The sequence below is a fragment of the Bubalus kerabau genome, chromosome 15 (assembly GCF_029407905.1).
Source record: "Bubalus kerabau isolate K-KA32 ecotype Philippines breed swamp buffalo chromosome 15, PCC_UOA_SB_1v2, whole genome shotgun sequence".
Classification (NCBI taxonomy): domain Eukaryota; kingdom Metazoa; phylum Chordata; class Mammalia; order Artiodactyla; family Bovidae; genus Bubalus; species Bubalus kerabau.
In genome coordinates, this window is record NC_073638.1 from 47,224,471 (window position 1) to 47,239,956 (window position 15,486).

The window sequence follows — 15,486 nt, forward strand, 5'->3', positions numbered from 1 at the left end:
ATAATTAGAAGCAGACAATTAGGTCAAATTAGGGGTCAAATTCATGACCCCAGGTCTGGCTAGCATGATGAGAGATTATACATCTTTATCCTTTGTCTCTGCCAGGATACCATGGAATGATAAGAACTAGGATGTGACTCTGAGTAAGAGGAAACTGCACAGTTCATATCATTAGGCAAGAACAGGAAGTAGAACTTTATTTCTACATCCCAGTCCTTGCTTTTCAATTGTGATTTTGAGTATTCTTCGTGGACAGCAGCAAGAATATAATTACTTTCTGCTGTCACTACCCTTCCTCAATAATTTCCAAATCCCCTGCTTAATTTCCTGAGTTCGAACACCATAGACAATGGGGTTGAGAGCTGCAGGAATGACATGGTGGAGAACATTAAGTAAGACAGGAATATCTGGTGAAACCTTTTTCTTGGCCAAATGGGTAAAAACAAAAACCAGCAGGATGGTGCTGAAGAAGAGGATAAGGATAAAGTGAGAGCCACAGGTGCTCAGAGCTTTAGCAGCTGCCCCTCTTGTATTGAGTCTAAGGACAGCTCGGAGGATGAAGATATAGGAGAGGAAGATGAGGATGAGGTCAAAGCCCAGCAAAGTCCAGGCTAAAATTAATTGGTAGATTTTGTTAAGGGTGATGTTACCACAAGAGAGCTTGGACACGGAGAGGTTGGCACAGATACAGTTCTCAATTATATTTCTCTACAATAATGGAGCCGTGCAGAGAGGATGGGAATAGGTGCAGTAAGAAATGTGTTTCGGGCCAAGATGAAGACAAGAGCTCTTGACACAAATTGGTCTGTGATGATAGATGGGTAGTGCAGAGGCTTGCAGATGGCCACATAGCGGTCATAGGCCATGACTAAGAAGGTGCATGATTCCATGGGCAGGAAGTTATTCATGATGAACATTTGGAGGAAGCAGGCAGAAAAGCTGATGGGCCTGAGATCAAACCAGAAGATGGCCAGGACCTTGGGGATGACAGTGAGGCAGAGCACCATGTCCAGCAGGGAGAGCAGGCTGAGCAGGTAATACATGGGCTCATGCAGAGAGGCATCCAGCTGGATGGTGATCAGGAGGGTGGTGTTGGCCCCCATGGCCAGGAGGAAGAGGAGGCTAAGGGGCAGGGACAGCCAGAGCTGCCAGCTGGGGGACCTGACAAAACAGTTCAGGAGGAACTCAGAGACTTCAGTAGAGAGGGAGCTGTTGCTATAAGGCAGCATTGGCAGTGACTTCAGGGAGGAAGATGTCTTTAGGTAGCTGAAGAAGAGAGAAGGTGTTAATTCTACCACAGACTCTCACGAGTGTGGATTTAACTTATAAGATCCTTGAAGATATGGACACAAGCCGCCTCTTTCACTCCCATTCCTTGTGTCTAGAACATTTTTGACACACAGAAGTGGCTAATAAATTTTCATTGAATATATAAATAAATGTTTCCTATGGTTCTTTCATCTATGTATCATCTTCCGTTTTCTCTTTTGTGAATGTTGGAGGGTACTCACACAAGTATGTTTCCTCCGTTGATGTTTAATGGATCAGAAATTAGTTAAGTATCAGATAAAATCAAAGGCTGAGAAAACATTATAGTTTAAGGTTCAAATGTATATAAATGCATTCTAAAGTGTAGATGGCATCCACAATTAAGTTTTTAAGGGAGTAAAAATTGAGAGTATGCAGAGGTATGATAGACTGGGTACATAGAGCAACTCCCTGATGAAAATTAATAAAAACATTTTTAATATTATGTCTAAGTCAAATCTCTATCAATGCCATCATCCATACCCACACCGATATTCTTACTTATACCTATACCCATACATACTTGTGTTTATATGTGTATTTAAATGCCTTTAATGGATGCTTGAACAGACAGAAAAGAAAGATTTATCAGATTAAGGACCGAGTGAAATTCAGACATTGAAACAAAACATCAATGTTGGCTTTCAACCTGAGGACACTGGTGGCATTTCATGAACATCAGCACCAGTTTTCTTACATAATAGAGCTCAGGGACAGAAGATAAAATCCAGGTTCAAGCAGGGTGGGAATCTATTTATTATGTGATCTCCTATATGGTCGGACTTTACAGCACTACATCTGGAATGGTGCTGTGCACTAGAAATAAGTCCCCACCTTCATCTCCATTCCACATCTGCACTGGGAACTTCTAAGGAAATAAACTACGTCAAATCTCATTACTTGGGAAAAATCTTCCCTGTAAATTCTGATGTACAAGCTGGTCCTATGTAACTTTGCATCCTGAGTTCACACCAGCTCTTTGGCTCAAAAGATATTTAAAGTTATTCTGGGTTATGGGCAGTGGCATCAGAAAACAACAGGATCAAATCAAAATCCCTTTTGAGGAACAAATTTTTATCTCAGGCCTCAAAGAATTTCAATATAGACTTCTGAAGAAATTGTTTGCAGTAAAAAAATTATTGAAAAGAAAAAAGATTAGGAGTAAAACCCCAGAAAACAATAGATCATAGAATTCACTACAAAATCTTGAGATAGTCATTATTTGATATTAATATTGAAGCATTTTTTCCAATGGCTCTTTATTTATTTTTTTTTTGGAAGAATTATATTTCTTTATTTACATTAACATTGCTCTGTTTAAAATTCAGATAGAAAGTTTGAATGAAAAATTGCAAAATGCCAAAGAACAACTTCGAGAAAAAGAGTTTATAACACTACAAAATGAACAAGAGATAAGTCAACTGAAAAAAGAAACTGAACGGACACAACAAAAGATGAAAGAAATGGAGAGTGTAAGCAAATTATTTTCCTCCTAAGGAACAAGGTTGATACAGATCTTTGTATTAAACTGATTGGTTTTATATGTGATTGGTATTTAATATGCACAGAAACTGGCTAATTATTTGTGCCAGATATCTATTAATTTCCTTATCTTCTTAATTACTTTATTATTGGTGAGTTATCATGTTATTTGTCTTTACATTCCCTATAGGCATTGGCATGATATCTCTTACATAGTAAATCCATGATATATGCCCACTTGGTCAATAAATAAATATTTTAATTGAGAACCTACTGTGTGATAGAACTGAAGATCAGATATTACTAGGATGCACTACTTTGTCCTTAAAGAACTCTATTCAGAGAATGAATTAACAGATAACAGTATATTATTGATGTCAAGTACTTTGAGTTGACAGATGAATTTTGATAACTTCATATTATCAGTTTGCACGTGTGTTGACTTTAATGGCTCTTTAAAAAAAGAAATGAGAGATAGACTTGAAAATATAAGCAAAGATAATGTTTAAAATAATACCAGTTATACCTCCTAGAAATAAAAATATAATAATTAAAAAATTTAAGAGATAAGCTTAATAGCATATAAACCACAATTTGAAATATAATTAGTGAACTAAAATATGGGGCTTCCCTTGTAGCTCAGTCAGTAAAGGATCCGCCTGCAATGCAGGAATCTGCCTGCAATACAGGAGACCCAGGTTCGATTCCTGAGTCTGGAAGATCCCCTGGAAAAGGAAATGGCAACCCACTCCAGGATTCTTGCCTAGAAAATCCAATAGACAGAGGAACCTTGTGGGCTACAGTCCATGGGTTGAAAAATGCTGAAGAAAGTGTGAGAGGAATTGAGGATAGAGTAAGAAGGTCTAACAAATAAAATCCAAGTTCCAGATTGAAGAAAAGAAAGGGATAGAGCTTTGAGCCTTTCAGAAATGATGAAATATATCAATAAGCAGAACTAAGAGGTCCACTAAATCAAATGGGATTAAAAAAAATAAAATACACCTAGATATATCAAGATATAACTAAATGTAGACACCTAGATAACATGGTCTAACTTCCAACATCAGAGATGAAAAGATGATCATAATGGTGGGTATGACTATTTTAATCAGAAGAATCCATGAGTGTCAGACCACTAGAACTAGAAGTCCATCTTCCATGTTGCACATTAACTCGAAGCTTCTTAGCCTCTATTTTGAAGAGTATCTCTTCTCTACTGTGCCCTCATGCCTCTCCTCCTTAACTCTCTGTATTCATATCATTCATCCCTGTTTTCCCCCAATTGTTAGGTTACACTGCATAGGTTAATAGACTTCACTGCTCATTTTGTTGTTCCAACAAGCCTGTAGACGGATTCCTTGGAGCAGCAACTGTGATCTCTTAGGCCATTACACCAGGGAAAACTTCTTAATGATTTGTCCTGTAAGATTATTGTTCTTGGTCTACAGAGCCACACCTGTGCAGAGACTTTTATCAGTTATTTTTGGGTACTAAATTAAAATAAATAGAAGATATAGGAATTTTCATTAATATTAAAAAAGTATTGAGTCTGTTGTCACATTTTTTCAAAGGGACCTGAGTAAAGCAAGAAAGAGGGATAAGGAGTAATAAATCATAATAACGAGAGTGAGAAGAGCATTGAGTGGAAATGGTACTCTAAGCTTGCTTCCCCTGGGGATCTATGTGGGTCTGGAGAAAGCTATGCATGGTGAAGTGACTCTAGTCCAAATGAATGGAAGAGAGAGAGAGTAGAAGAAGTGGGGGAGAACAGAAGCATATGTGCCCAAAAATATAGATGGTGGAGAGAAGATGCAAAAAGAAAATTCTGAAATTACAACAAAATAGATTGGATAGAGAAGAAAGAAGACAAAAGGAGTCAGAGAAATAAAGGAGAGAGCAGAAAGTGGATCAGGTACTTTTATGAAATGAGAAAGGCAGTAAAAGGCAAACTAGTGAAGATTCCTAAGTAATGATAATCAAGGGAGTGTGATAGGAAATGTTTTTTCCCTTTCAGATCTGCATTCTCCCTCGTGTTCTCAGAAGAGTTCAACCAAGGATTGTCCAGCTCTCTCTAACATGATACTCTGGTGCAAATCCATGAACTCCCACAAGGACCAAACCTCTCTCCAGCACACACAGACTCTGGGCTCAGCTTTGGCATCATCATCTTCATCTGGCTCCATGCCACTTCTCTTTCTCATGTCCCTTCAAGTCCTGTCCTCAAACGCCTTTCCTAAAACCTACAGGTCTTCCAACTGCAAACCCAGTTTTATTACCAGTGCAGTCCCTGCTTTAGCGAGGTGTCCACTATCACAGTGGTGACTTAATTTTCTGCTGGAGCAGACTTACTGGATGGAGACAGCAATCTCTGCCAGGGAGTTCTGTCTCTGTCTGGCTCTTCTACACTCTGGCTTTCAGAAAGGAGAGTTTATACTTGAGTTTCTACTTCCCCAGGGAAAGACTGCCTTGCTGGCCTTTCAGAGAATCAAGAGCCCAGCATCTTCTTATCCCATTGGGATACAGATTTACTTTCAGTTCTTTAAGATCTGTTTTCCCTAAGCAGAGTCAATAATGCCCCCAAAGCATAGCAAGAGTCTCAGAGTTAATTTTCCTGGACCAGTTAAATGGATAAAATGGGATACTTAGGAAATAAAGGCATGATTAATTTTAGAACACAAAACTCTAGGGCTAAAAGGGTCAAGGCAAATAGCTTTGATATCAGTGAGTATCAAGTTCTGATTTTTCAGAAATGTATTGATAAAAATATCTTTTTTATCAGAAATATATTTTTTATCAAAAAAGTCTTTTTCTTTTTTATTTTTCAGAAATGTATATTCCAACAATACAAGAGAAGACTCACACATGGACATAACCAGATGGTCAATACCCAAATCAGATTGATTATATTCTTTGCAGCCAAAGATGGAGATATCTTCTGTCTATACAGTCAGCAAAACCAAGATGGGGAGCTGTCTGTAGTGCAGATCATGAACTCCTTATTGAAAAATTCAGACTTCTATTGAAGAAAGTAGGGAAAAACAAATAACATTCAACTGTGACCTAAATCAAATCCGTTATGATTATGCAGTAGAAGTGACAAATAGATTCAAAGGATTAGATCTGATAAACAGAGTGCCTGAAGAACTATGGATGGAGGTTCGTGACATTGTACAGGAGTCAGTGTCAAGACCATCCCCAAGAAAAAGAAATGCAAAAAGGCAAAATGGTTGTCTGAGGAGACCTCACAAATACCTGAGAAAAGAAGAGAAGTGAAAGGCAAAGGAGAAAAGGAAAGATACACCCATGTGAATGCAGTTCCAAAGAATAGCAAGGAGAGAAAAGAAAGCCTTCCTCAGTGATCAGTGCAAAGAAACTGGAAAACAATAGACTAGAGATCTCTTCAAGAAAATTAGAGACACCAAGGGAACATTTCATGCAAAGATGGGCACAATAAAGGACAGAAATGGTATGGACCTAACAGAAGCAGAAGATATTAAGAAGAGGTGGCAAGAATACACAGAAAAACTATACAAAAAAGATCTTCATGACACAGATAACCATGATGGTGTGATCACTCACCTAGGGCCAGACACCCAGGAATGCGAAGTCAAGTGGGCCTTAGGAAGCATCACTACGAACAAAGCTAGTGGAGGTAATGGAATTCCAATTTCTCTATTTCAAATCCTATAAGATGATGCTGTGAAAGTGCTGCACTCAATATGCCAGCAAATATGGAAATCCAGCAGTGGCCACAGGACTGGAAAAAGTCAGTTTTCATTCCAGTCCCAAAGAAGGGCAATTCCAAAGAATGTTCAAACTATCGCACAATTGCACTCATCTCACATGCTAGCAAAGTAATATCTCAATTCTCCAAGCCAGGCTTCAACAGTAAGTGAACTGTGAACTTCCAGATGTTCAAGTTGGCTTTAGAAAAAACAGAGGAACCAGAGATCAAGTTGCCAACATCTGCTGGATCATCAAAAATGCAAGAGAATTCCAGAAAAACATCTACTTCTGCTTTATTGACTATGCCAAAGCCATTGACTGTATGGATCACAACAAATTATGGAAAATTCTTAAAAAGATGAGAATTCCAGACCACCTTACTTACCTCCTGGGAAATCCGTATGCAGATCAGGAAGCAACAGTTAGAAGCAAAAATGGAAAAATGAACTGGTTCTGAATCAGGAAAGGAGTACATCAAGGCTATATATTGTCACCCTGCTTATTTAACTTATATGCAGAGTACATCATGCAAAATGCCAGGCTGGATGAAGCACAAGCTGGAATCAAGATTGCCAAGAGAAATGTCAATAACCTCATGTATGTAGATGACACCACCCTTATAGCAGAAAGTGAGGAAGAACTAAAGAGCCTCTTGATGAAAGTGAAAGAGGAGAGTGAAAAAGCTAGCTTAAAACTCAACATTCAGAAAACTAAGATCATGGCATCTGGTCCCATCACTTCATGGCAAATAAATGGGGAAACATTGGAAACAGTGAGAGACTTTATTTTTTGGGGCTCCAAAATCACTGTATATGGTGATTGCAGCCATGAAATTAAAAGATGCTTGCTCTTTGGAAGAAAAGCTATGACCAACCTAGACAGCGTATTCAAAAGCAGAGAGATTACTTTGCCGACAAAGGTCCGTCTATTCAAAGCTATGGTTTTTCCATTAGTCATGTATGGATGTGAGAGTTGGACTATAAAGAAAGCTGAGCACTGAAGAATTGATGCTTTTATTTTTTATTTTTATTTTTTTTAATTTAATTTTATTTTTTAAACTTTACATAATTGTATTAGTTTTGCCAAATATCAAAATGAATCCGCCACAGGTATACATGTGTTCCCCATCCTGAACCCTCCTCCCTCCTCCCTCCCCACACCATCCCTCTGGGTCATCCCAATAGTCTCCGGCCTTATCGGCCTGAAGGCGCCCGATCTCGTCTGATCTCGGAATTGATGCTTTTAGACTGTGGTGTTGGAGAAGACTCTTGAGAATCCCTTGGACTCCAAGAAGATCAAACTAGTCAATCCTAAAGGAAATAAGTCCTGAATATTCAGGACTGATGCTGAAGCTGAAACTCCAATACTTTGGTCACCTGATGTGAAGAACGGTCTCATTTGAAAAGACCCTGATGCTGGGCAAGATTGAAGGTGGTAGGAGAAGGGGATGACAGGGGATGAGATGGTTGGACGGCATCACTAACTCTATGGACATGAGTTTGAGCAAATTCTGGGAGTTGGTGAAGGACAACGAAGCCTTGAATGCTGCAGTCCATGGGGTCGTAAAGAGTCGGACACAACTTAGCAACTGAATTGACTTTCGATAAAAATATGTCTTGTGCTTAAATTTAATCCTGTGCATTTCTATGTTGACAGTTTCTACTGACTGTAAAACACTCAGATCCATTCCCTAATCTTTTCATGTGTGTGAAAAATAGTTCTACTTGAGTGGGGTTTTCAAGAAGCCCTACTCTTGTGACACTTTTAATGTAAAAAAGATAATTTCTTTATCTAATTGATTACTTAGCAATATACTGCAATTAGTGTGTGGCTGTTCAAAAGGGTGGTTCATCTTCTGTTACTGAATTTTTCTAATTAGCCCCTGTTCCTGTGACCAAGGGTCCTGGGCTGAAGGTTAGATAGAAGAAAATTCAGCTTCCAGCTCTTTCATGTGACAAGTCCCTTAAATCATCTGTTTTATATTCCTAATTTGCATACTTGTGAGGAATAAATGTGAGCATGTTAGGAGCACTTGACTGTTATTACGCTGTCATTGTTACTACTAATACTATAAAATTTGGCTCCCTAGTATCTTTTGTATTGGAAAGCCATTAGTCAACATAAAACTTGAAATAACCACTGCCTCTCACCTTGGCACCTCTTCCACAGAATTGTCTATATCAGAAGCAGTTTGATCTCAGATTTGTGCCTACTATTTGGAGCACTTTCACTTACACTTGCTGCTTTGTGCTTATTTTCTTTTTTGTAGTTTTATTTGCTCATAGCATCTTAATAAACAGTGGTCTCACCAGAAGTTATATGTGTTTCTGACTATAAGGCAGGGTCATCACTTTTGAATTACCACCTATCTCTTGGACTTTACCCTCTCATGCACCACCTCTTCCAGTCAATTTTTACAAGTCATACAGGTAGCTTTTAAAGTGGGACATTCCCAAATCAGTCCAGATTTTTCATTTGATTGATAACCAAGATTTATTTAATTTAATAATATTTAAGCGACATAAGCTCCTTTTTATCCTTTGGATTGTTAGGAGTGAGAGCACTTTTCATGCCAATAACTCTCTAGTTATTGAGAGTTAAAGTCAGTTCCAGGAAAACAAATGACCATTTGCATTTCCAAAACTATTTTGTAATCATCATGTCCTTCACTTAAGGCTCTTCCTTACATAAATTGCAGTTTATGTGATTTTAAAACATTTATCATTGACACTCATAAAAGCAAGGTTAATTTAGTATTTTTTGAGAGTTTTTGGATATCATTATCTGACATCTGGAAATTGCAAGATGTCAAGCCAATCTTGCTAAGGACCAGTGAGTTAAAAAGCTAACAGAGGGTTTCCCTTTAAAGAAATGCCTTGTATAATTGGCAAGCTGTTCCTTTTTAGACCCTTTCCACTGGAGATTCTTACTTGCTATATAACATCAGAAAGACACTAAGAGGCTCAGTTTTATTATTTGTTAAGGAGGGTTAGTAAAGTAATGCTCAAAATTCTCCAAGCCAGGCTTCAGCAATATGTAAACCATGAACTTCCAGATGTTCAAGCTGGTTTTAGAAAAGACAGAGGAATCAGAGATACAATTACCAACATCTGCTGGATCATGGGAAAAGGAAGAGAGTTCCAGAAAAACATCTATTTCGGCTTTTTTGACTATGCCAAAGCCTTTGACTGTGTGAATCACAATAAACTCTGGAAGATTCTGAGAGAGATGGGAATACCAGACCACCCGACCTGCTGCTTGAGAAACTGATATGCAGGTCAGGAAGCAACAGTTAGAATTGGACATGGAAAAACAAACTGGTTTAAAATAGGAAAAGGAGTACGTCAAGGCTGTATATTGTCACCCTGCTTATTTAACTTATGTGCAGAGTACATCATGAGAAACGCTGGGCTGCAAGAAGCAGAAGCTGGAATCAAGATTGCCGGGAGAAATATCAATAACCTCAGATATGCAGATGACACCACCCTTATGGCAGAAAGTGAAGAGGAACTAAAAAGCCTCTTGATGAGAGTGAAAGAGGAGAGTGAAAAAGTTGGCTTAAAGCTCAACATTCAGAAAACTAAGATCATGGCATCTGGTCCTATCACTTCATGGGAAATAGATGGGGAAACAGTGGAAACACTGTCAGACTTTACTTTTTGGGGCTCCAAAATCACTGCAGATGGTGTGCAGCCATGAAATTAAAAGACGCTTACTCCTTGGAAGGAAAGTTATGACCAACCTGGATAACATATTAAAAAGCAGAGACATTACTTTGCCAACAAAGGTCCATCTAGTCAAGGCTATGGTTTTTCCTGTGGTCATGTATGGATGTGAGAGTTGGACTGTGAAGAAAGCTGAGCACCGAAGAATTGATGCTTTTGACCTGTGGTGTTGGAGAAGACTCTTGAGAGTCCCTTGGATTGCAAGGAGATCCAACCAGTCCATTCCAAAGGAGATCAGTCCTGGGTGTTCATTGCAAGGACTGATGCTAAAGCTGAAACTCCAGTACTTTGGCCACCTCATGCAAAGAGTTGACTCATTGGAAAAAACTCTGATGCTGGGAGGGATTAGGGGCAAGAGAAGAAGGGGATGACAGAGGATGAGATGGCTGGATGGCATCACCGACTCGATGGACATTAGTCAGAGTGAACTCCAGGAGTTGGTGATGGACAGGGAGGCCTGGCATGCTGCAAATTATGGGGTCGCAAAAAGTCGGACATGACTGAGGGAATGAACTGAACTGAGGAGGGTTAAAGAAGAGGTGGCATAAATAATGGCTCCTTATACCATCATTGTTGTTCAATTGCTAAGTTGTGTTCAATTGTGGGAGAGCATGAACTGTAGCACACCAGGCTTCTCTGTCCTTCACTGTCTCCTGGAGTTTGCTACCAACATTACTTGAATACTTTTTAAACTTAACTAGCATTTTTTTTTCTATTTTTTATCTTCATAAGAACACTATGAAATAGATTATATGACCTGACCCCTTAAATACTAATAGTCAAAGAGGCTAAGTAAATTGTTCAACATTGAAAAACTATAGCTGGAAAAGACAAGGTTAGAAAGCAGATCAATGAAATTCCAGACCAGAGCTCTCTCCAGATTAGATTCCTGACTAGAAGCAAGTCATCATGGAAAAAAACCCAAGAAAGGGCAGAGCTCCATTATCTGTAGGTACTTATACATAAATCACACAGGATAAATATAGTAGTGCTTTTTGAATCTATTTTATTTAAAAATGTATACACGTGTGCATGCACGCTTGTGTGCTAAGTTGCTTCAGCACTGTCCAACTTTTTGAGACTCTACTGGCAGTAGCCCACTAGGCTCCTCTGTTCATGGGATTCTCTAGGCAAGAATACTGGAGTGGGTTGCCATGCCCTTCTCCAGAGGATCTTCCTGACCCAGGGATCCAACCTCTTTCTCTTATGTCTTCTGCGTTGGCAGGTGGGTTGTTTACTACTAGTGCCACCTGGGAAGCCGTATACATGTGTACATTCCCTTAAACATTTAGAAGATAGTTGTTATAAAACTAAACACATAATATTAGAGTTATAGAGTTGGTACAATTTGAGAGTCACTCACCTAATACTCAAATAACAGAATTTAATAACAGTAAAATTTAGTTGGGCTTCCCAGGTGGTTAGTGGGGAGACCCAGGAGATGTGGGTTCCATCCCTGGGTTGGGAAAATACTCTGGAGGAGGAAATGGCAACCCACTCCAGAATTCTTGCCTGAAAAATCCCATGGACAGAAGAGCCTGGTGGGCAACTGTTCATGGGGTCACAAAGAGTCAGACATGACAGTACACACCCAAGATTTAACTTTCCTTGAGATATATATGAAAGTTTCTCAGTCATGTCTGACTCTTTGCAACTCCATGGACTATATAGTCCATGGAATTTTCCAGGCCAGAATACTGGAGTAGGTAGTCTTTCTCTTCTCCAGGGGATCTTCCCAACACAGAGATCGAATCCAGATCTCCCACATTGCAGGTGGATTCTTAACCAGCTGAGCTACAAGGGAAGCCCAAGAAGACTGGAGTGGATAGCCTATCTCTACTCCAGGGGATCTTCCAGACCCATGAATTGGACCAGGGTCTTCTGCACTGTAGGTGGATTCTTTACCAACTGAGCTATCAGGGAAGCCCAAATACAAGTCTCATGTGTGTTAGTCTCTCAGGCATATCTGACTCTTTGTGACCCCATGGACTGCAGCCCTCCATGCTCCTCTGTCCTGGGATTTCCCAGGCAATAATACTGCAGTGGGTTGCCATGCCCTTTTCCAGGGATCTTCCCAACCCAGGAATCGAACCTGGATCTCCTGCACTGCAGGCAGATTCTTTACCATTTGAGCCACCAAGGAAGCCCCCTTGAGGTATATGGAGGGCACAAATTACACTAGCTAAGCCTTTTGCTGTGTGGCACTCCTATGAGTTTTAATGTATGTCCTGATATTCAAACAATTAACGACTATATTTTATTAGTTTCGGTTATACATCCATTCATTTAATCAAAACTATTTGAATATAATATATGTATTAGGCATAGTGCTGAGTATTGGCCATAATGGAATGAATGCAAATTGGTGTTGAGTCAAGAAGCAGAGGTATAGCTCCAAATTGATGCGATGAGTTTAATGAAAAGTTATACATGGGAACTATAGAAATGGGTATCTATGCATGCACATTTTAAATTAAGACATTATTCTTAGATTGAAATCTTTGAGTCAATGAGGTTTGTTTTTGGAAGATCTTCTTTAATAAAGAAAAAGATTAGCTATGATATGAACATATTTGGATCTTAAAATTGATTTTACTTTTGAGAAATGTATTATTCTTGATTAAAATATTGAACATGCTTTTACTTATTGCTTTTTATGTGAGTGCATGCTTACTTTTCAAGTAATTGTTCATAGAAGGAACTAAGAATGCAAATACCAATTTATTGTTTCTCACTGTGAGGTGAAGAAGAAAAGGAAATGGATATAGCTTTGCAGAAGGCATGCTTAAGTAGGTCAAGGGATGTATTCCTGGTGCTTTCAGTGAAGATTGAAAGAACTAGACTTTGGGGATAGTTTTGAACTCTTTGGGGAGATTTTCTGTTCATGGTCAAACAATACATGTTTAAGTTGTCATTGAGCACACAAGTTTATATCTAGAAAGGGTCTTATAAAACTGTTCACTGTTATTAGACAATAGAATACTGTTAAGCACAGTGACATCACCTCATTTGTTCCCCTAAAACTACTTTTTGTTTGTGGTTGTGCAAGGCTTACAACTCAGACCTTCTAACACTATCCAGTGCTTTCCTTGGTTGCTCAGCATCTTAATACCCATAGAGGCACATTATTTCATTTCTCAGCCTTTTCATTTGAGAAGAATATATTCCTGGAATTGATATTTATATTCCTCCAAATCAAACTTTGAGCTCCTGAAAGCACTAATAAAATTCTATTTACTTTTGTAGCTTAATAGTTAAAAGAATTCCCAGACACAGGAAATGTGTGCTCAGAAGATATCCAAATAATAGGGGACAATAATCATATAATCTGTTTTATATTTCAGTATTATTACTGAATCATATATTATAATGCTTATAAATCTTTAACTTATTAGCAAAGCTATATTTGCATACCTTATGTGACACTCTGAATCACAAAGATAAGTGGTCAAGTGTAGATTCATGGGGATAAAAAATTAGGCATCTCTTAATATAAGAAACTGGTTTAGTCACTCAGTTGTATCTGACTCTTTGCAATACCAAGGACTGTAGTCTGCCAGGCTCCTCTGTCCATGGGATTCTCCAGGCAAGAATATTGGAGTGGATTGCCATTCCCTTCTTCAGAGAATCTTCCTGACTCAGGGACTGAACCCTGGTCTCCTGCATTGCAGGCAGATTCTTTATCATTTGAGATATAGGGAAGTCCTTTTTGCAATACACATTGCAAAGAAAACCTTGTCTGCTAGAAGAGAAGAGACAGAATGACAAAGGAAACCAGCAATGTGCTTGCATGTTGAGAGAGAGCACTCAGTTACAGAAAAGTCTATAATGAGGTTGAAGATTCAGACAAAATACCTAATTATAGACTAGCAATAACCTTCTAACATTAAGGCCTGAAATTCATGTCTTTGTCTCCAATATGCTTACTTCTGTGGATATAAGAATAAGAACACAGTACACATTATACGTCACAGTTCACAAAACATCCACAGTTTTATTCTCAAGAATATAAAATTTATGTCATATTAAGTTATATATTTATGAACATAAATTTCTCACTTTAGAACCTGCCTAAGAAAACTCAATACTTTGGGCAAAATAAGATAAGCGTGGGACAAAAGGAGAAGGGCCAAGGAGATTTTCTGATGAGGAGTGAGAGAGAGAGAAACTCTAAAAGCAACTGCAGCTTTATTAAAGGGGACACAGTCAGTCCATCCAATTTGAGATTAAAACTTATAGATATGAACTTCAATCCACTCTTTTATTACTGACTTAAAAACCATCCTACCTAGTTGTCTTAATTACCATCCTTTCTTCAGCAATCACTGGATTTTTTGCTTAATCTCCTGGGTTCGTACCCCATAAGCAATGGGGTGAGGGCTGCAGGAATGACATAGTGGATGACATCGAGCAAGACTGGCACATTAGGGGACACCTTCTTCTTTGTCACATGAGTGAGGACAAAGACCAGGAGGATGGTGCTGAAGAAGAGGATAAGGATGAAGTGGGAGCCACATGTGCTTAGGGCCTTGGCCACAGCTCCTTCTGACTTGAGTCTCAGAACAGCCCAAAGGATGAGGGTGTAGGGGAGGAAGATGAGGATTAGGTCAGATCCCAGCAGTGCCCACCCAAATGCAAACAGATAAAAACGACTGATAGTAATGTCATCACAAGAGAGCCTGGACACAGACATTAGCACAGATGCAGTTCTCAATGACATCTCTCCCACAATAATGGAGTCGTCCTGAGAGAATGGGGATGGGAAAAATAGTAAAGGAATTTCTTGCCAAAATAAAAATGGCTGCCTTGACCACAAGTTGGTCAGTGATGATGGATGTGAACCTCAGTGGATGGCAGATGGCCACATAGCCGTCATAGGCCGTGACCGTGAACGTGCAGGACTCCATGGCAAGGAAGGAACTCATGTTGAACATCTGAAGGAAGCAGGCGAAGAAGCTGATGGACCTGAGATCAAACCAAAAGATGGCCAGGACCTTCGGATGACAGTGAGGCAGAGTACCATGTCCAGCAGAGACAGGAGGCTAAACATGTAGTACATGGGCTCATGTAGAGAGGCCTCCAGCCGGATGGTGGTCAAGAGGGTGGTGTTGGCCCTCATGGCCAGTAGAAAGAAGAGGCTAAGGGGCAGGGACAACCAGAGTTGCCAGCTTGGGCACCTACCAAAACAATTGAGGAGGAAATCTGAAGCCTCAGTGAAGATATTCCCATTTTGGTGTGCTGTCAT

The 15,486-nt window shown here is 39.3% G+C and overlaps 2 pseudogenes; both read right to left on the reverse strand.

Annotated features, from left to right (window-relative positions):
* Nucleotides 1–270: 270 nt before the first annotated feature.
* Nucleotides 271–1,229, reverse strand: LOC129627758 (olfactory receptor 56A3-like; annotated as a pseudogene).
* Nucleotides 1,230–14,542: 13,313 nt separating this feature from the next.
* LOC129628145 (olfactory receptor 56A3-like) lies at nt 14,543–15,486 on the reverse strand (annotated as a pseudogene).